The 6,000-nt window shown below is 36.6% G+C and overlaps 1 protein-coding gene across 1 annotated transcript in view; it reads left to right on the top strand.

The window, feature by feature from the left end:
- The first annotated feature begins 927 nt into the window (after positions 1-927).
- The window catches only part of path (solute carrier family 36 member pathetic), a 30,086-nt gene continuing 25,013 nt past the window's right edge, over positions 928-6,000 (top strand). Inside the window, exon 1 of the mRNA XM_074096942.1 lies at positions 928-1,160. The gene's annotated coding sequence lies outside the window, so the exon portion shown is untranslated. The remainder of the gene's footprint in view (positions 1,161-6,000) is intronic.

The raw sequence follows: 6,000 nt of genomic DNA, 5'->3' as shown, positions 1-6,000 counted from the left end.
TCAGGTACACTATAGATACATAGATTCATTCTTATTTCTCTGGCTGTCTAAACAGTAAAGTTGTAGCTAATAGTACCAATGATGCAATTCATTAGAGAGCTCCTGTCAGACAAATTTTAAGATCGTGGTTCAATCTTATTAAACCGGCTATAACTACAAACGTTACGTCATCCATCGCAGATTTATTAATACTTAGTTTTACCTAGGTAGGTAGCTACGTCTATCTACCTACATCAATCTTCAAATGTCGAAGGCGTCAATAAAGTTAGTAACACGGTCATCAAGAGCCTAATCATACATGAGGCTGTATTGCCTAACGTTTCTGACCCTCGCGATCGTAATCAAATGACAGTTTTTGTATGCGAAATCTGTCATTTGATTGCGATCGCGAGCGTCAGAAACATTAGGCAATACGGCCTCTGACTTAGTTAGGAATTTATACCTAGTAGGTACTAGCGTCGCCATAACGAATTTTAAGTAAACAAACAATTACCTGAAAGGTACTTAAGGCATCTAAAGCGGTGCGTGTTCCCATCTTACCCTACTTCGATAACCATACCATACCATACCTTACCTACCTCTACTTGGTCTGCTAGTTGGTGGCTATTTAGTTGCTAATTTCTAAATCTGACCCACAGATTACTAATATGTAGCTAGCTAATCTGACCCAAGGAACCCCTTTATCACAGTAAGTAAGTATATCAGTATTAACTCACGAGTGTCGTACAGCGCACAGACTTCTGTGCTAAACCTAGTTATTTTATAGCGGTCAAGGTCAAACAGTGAGTTGAGGCAAACAGTGGTTGGCACCCCATCCCTGCCGGGATATCCCATTATTCGCAGCACGCAGCACCACAGAGTGCGGTGTGTGGCGTGTGCCCGACATGATGCAACATTGTGAGTCAGTTGCCGGTGCTCCCGCCGACGCGCCGACCGCCGCCACCTAGCGAGGCTCGTATTCGGCTGAACACACCCGGCGTCGCGTCACGGCAATATGAGCGCCCGTTCGTTCGCGTTCACGAAGTTCATTTCATTACGATTTTAACTCGCGTGTCGGGTGGACGTGTCGTATTTTATTCTATTTTTAAAGCACGTGGCACAGTGCTTCAGTTATAACCTATACAGTCTGCCAGCAGCCGACTCGAGATACGTTGAAAAGGGTGAGTGTTTCTGTCAGAAAATGTGTAATTTCTCATTTATTAAAGTGCACTGCATAACGAGCCGCTCCGCTAAACTCACATGGACATATGGACGACGTTTCGTCGCTTGGTTGGTTTACCGAAGCGATCGATCTCGGCGTATGATTCCTGAGTTAGGTTTGCCAATATTTACTACGAATTCCACGGTTTTATGTCGCAGCTGTAACATATCGCCAAATGCCAACACGTTTGACATATTATAGCGTACATTTAACTTACATATTCGCCAGTAGTACAATTAAATTCGTGTTTAGTTTACTCTTATCTACATACATTTTATACCATGAACATTTGGAAACTTCACACACATCACACATTCCTGAGTCATTAACTGTACCGAATGCGCACACTTCACCTAATTAGTTACTTGATAATATTGGCTTATTAAAAACAAGGTTCTTAATACTTTCACATTGTATGTGGTCAATGCGTGTATCTTGAACTCTTTAAGTTCAGTGACCTATGTGAATTGTAATTGATATAGGGTAACATGTAGATACAGTAAACCCAAAGAAGTTCTAAATAATTAAAATATAATAAACTTCTATTGATTTTATCGCTGACTTGCAATTTAGAGCATCGAAATTTGAATTCAAACCTGACTACTTCTCGTAGGATAATGTAAAATCTTAGCAATCTATCCAAATTTTCGTTTAAGGACCACTGCAACTAAACGAGCATATGTAAATAAGCAATTTGTTGAGTTGTGAGTCGGTATTTCAGTCTCATAATAAATAGCTCGTTTGGCTGGGCCCTTAGCCCGTTGTCCCTTTCAAATACTTCCTTGAACCCTTTGTGCCCGTTTTTGTCTGCGTCTACCTACCTACCTGCTTCTGAGAGTCCTGTATAAATAAATTAGGGTAGGGACCCACAAACGCCTTTCTGGTGCAAAACCAAGTGCGAGAGGTTTGAAGATGAATTTGTATAGAATAAAAGGCACCAGTTACCTGGATAACTTAATATAGGTAATATTGTAATTTGGGAATGAGGAATGGCATTGATATGAACACAGTAGGTACTTAAAATTGTGCCTTTTGAACCCCTTGGTGTGTAAAAGACAGATGTGGGCGATTTCAAAACGCACATGTCAAACACCATTCGAAAATTATAAGTCTGAGCTGAGTAATTATCTTTTAAAGCACTACTTCCACTCGGATCTCAAATTCGCAAGGATAATTTAATACCTTACTACTTAGCATCATGTTCATACCGTGAGTTCCTAATACCTACATCTTACATAATCAGTACATGTTTTCTGTATGTACACATACTTAACTACCTACCTACGTTAAGCTTATTCTAATTTTAAACGTTCGTAGCTTGCTGCATATTTTCCTCATCCAATAATATATACGAAGTGGGATTAATAACTCAGACCAATAATTATTTATGATGTAATAAATGGATTACTAGCTCTGTATTTAAACTTAGTCTTGTGAATATTTCTAGTTAAACTCATCATCCAATTATTGAACAACGATAATAATATGTCAGCATAAAAAAAACTAGTAAAAATAGCATATTGTTATTTTAAGTCATCTTCAGTTTACTAGTTTGTAAATTTGAATTCATTCACGCAACATAAGTAGGTACCTACTCGTAGTTAATCGCGAAGTTATCAATGGGTGCTCAATTTACAAGCATCGGTAAAAAACATGTAACTGGCTACTAAGTACATAATTAATACTACGTAGGTATACATATTCACTTTATTCATTGACAAGTCAATGCCGAATAGCGTATATTGTATTCCAATCCAATTTATGACAAGCGTACCTAAACAAAGACGCCATTAACCCGACCATAGACATTTAGTGATGTGAAACCTAGACCCTATTGCAAAATAATTAATCTGTGCAGTAAATCGATTATTTATTAATTGAATAGATTAACGTATTTTTTTGTATTTTATTATTTACAATACTTAATTTAATTCCAAAGACTGTTTATTCAATTATAAAAGCAGTAACTATTTTTTAATTTTAAGGAAATTAAATAAAAATCGCTTATTAGTCCGCGCATTAATCGATTTTTAAAATGACAAATTTTCCACCATCTACGCTAATAACGTCAGATTTAGACGAAGATTTTTCAAATCTATATAAATAAAAATGAATCGTAAAATGTGTTGCTAAGCGCAAAACTCGGGAACGGCTGGACCGATTTCACTAATTCTTTTTTTGTTGTGTTCGTTATTGTAAGGAGAAGGTTTTTATTGAAGAAAATTTAGAAAAAATACAACGGGGGCGAAGCCGCGGGCAACAGCTAGTGAAAAATAAATATTGAAATCAAGTGAATTTTGGTGAAAAAAGTGATTAGACATCTAGTTAAAAGACACGAATTATAGATAAATGTGTTATTAATTCGATCCAGTGGGTGTTTAAACAAGAATTTTGACGAAATCGGTTTGTTTACACTTTTAATAAATTGGACATGCATAATGTATATAGATATTTTATTACTAAGGTATATAAATAAAAATAAGCTGAAGTATTTAAGGTGTTCTTATGACATTTGATCATCCATAAAAACAATTTTGAAAACCATCTCATTCTTAAATACCATTTTTCATTAAATAAAATAACTTAAATATAATGGCATAGTTGTATATATTAGTTACTAACCTAACCTAGTCCCAAATTAAGCAAAGCTCGTACTATGGGTACTAGGCAATGGACAAACATACTATGTAGATAAAAAATATTAAACGCCCGAGACCCGAGAGCAAACATATTCAGACAAATGGTTCACTAATATGTTGCATAAAATTGAATGTCATACTTTCGTTTCCCATAACAACCCTGAGCTAAAGGCGTACCTGACCCGAAATTGGTTTGTTTGTGGCGCGTTCGTTTCTCTGTGTTTTCGAAAAAAGCTGAAATCTCTAATAACTCGAGAACTACTGAATTCCGACCCCCGGTTGACTGGGCCAAAAACATTGCAACTGTGCTCTAGAATAACCCCTTACGAGTACAAGGAATAGGTCGAATTACCAGTCACCCTGTATAACTGCCCCGACCGAGAATCAAACCCGGGACCTAGTCAGGTTCTCTCTAACCACTTGGCTATCCGGTTGTCAAGGATAACCATTGACAAACAGCCGTCAAATTCCTGTGATTAGATAGACGGCTGGATTTGGCGTTAGTTATAGTCATAAGTCATAAGTAGTTAAAGTAACTTGGTGCAGTCACTCTTAAATTTAAACCTAGATTTTGCTCGCGTAATTAACTCCGTGTTATGCTGGTAATGTAATCGCCAGCCAACCATCGATTGATCGTACATGCTTGGACATTCTATTTAATTACAAAAGCAAGAATAGAACCCGTATTATTTTAAAGTACAGTCCGCAGCAGTAGTAGATGAGCGGTTGTGGTACTCTAAGTAACCTATAAACACTCTCTTAATACCTAGACAGTAAAACCCTGTGTAGATAATTTTGAGTACCGTAGCCGCTCATTTACTTCTGCTGTTGACTGTACTGCATCACAATAAGCAGATAAACTACCTATGCTGTACAGGTTTTGTTACTCCCTTTATGATTCGTATTCTTCATTCGTAAGAAACGGTTTATTTTATTTATGCCATGGTCTTGGGACCAAACTGGGTTGAGCGTTTACTTCCAGGAATGCAATTAAACACCGTTAACTGTTCTGCGAATTTAACCCATACGTATATTTAGTTTGCGAGTTATCTACCCACCGTACATAAATATTATTAAGTCGCTCAGCAAGTTTCTACACAGACAGAGCTGCAAGGAAATACACAACACGATAACTCTTACTACTTTACCTTAAACTCTTTAGTAAACCAGCAATTAATTAAACAACCTAATTTGTTTGGGGTTACATTTGTGTCACGCCAAGTTAAGCGCTAGGCTAGGCAAACTGCCGTATCTTCCTTCCACCTTTTCTAGAAGCATTCCAGTCCAGTATATTTTCATCTCTCTCTCGGTCAAGCAGGACTAGAACTCTGGAAAACTGAAATCCTGATCACTTAACGCTAAGCAAGTTATATGAAATTTCATTTATCAGACCAGAGGCCGTATTGCCTAATGTTTCTGACGCTCGCGATCGCAATCAAGTGTCAGTTTTTGTATGCGAAATCTGTCATTCGATTGCGATCGCGAGCGCCAGAAACGTTAAGCAATACGGCCTCAGATTTAAACCGTATTTAACTATTTTTTTAGATTTTATAGATGATTTCGCGCTGTCATCGTTCATCCACCATTACCTCTCATATTTCGTTTTCTAGATTTTTTTTACCGTACAACGGCAAAACCTACTAGACACTGGCAAAATTGTCCTCCAATGGACAGCGCCATAGAAAGAGACAGATTAAGAGATATTTAAAAAAAAAACAGTTTCAACCGATAAACATTAGCTATACAGCCTATACTTAATTATATCCATAAAATAATATACAGTATATGACAAATTCAGCAGTTATCATTATTATATCAAATACCCTATACAAATAATAATAATTCTCGTTTTATAATAGGTAGGTATCCATCTCTTAGCTTAGGCATTGGCTGTTACTGAATTTTTAATTTTTAAATTAGAAAAATCATCTCTGTCAAGGTTTGACTCATTTTACATCATGTTTTTATTGGGATATTACTAGGAAAACTTTATACATAAATAATAATTACATGGGTCCAGCAAAACAAAGGACATGGGTTAATGAGCTAAGGACAAAGATCATTTTAACGTACCTAAATTCACATACGCTGTTTGTAACAAGTAGGAGTTCTTCCGAAATACTTTTTTCTACGGATTAAGTCAATATAATACTTACAGCA

This window comes from Choristoneura fumiferana, chromosome Z, assembly GCF_025370935.1.
Source record: "Choristoneura fumiferana chromosome Z, NRCan_CFum_1, whole genome shotgun sequence".
NCBI lineage: Eukaryota > Metazoa > Arthropoda > Insecta > Lepidoptera > Tortricidae > Choristoneura > Choristoneura fumiferana.
This window is presented reverse-complemented; position numbering and strand designations above follow the sequence as displayed.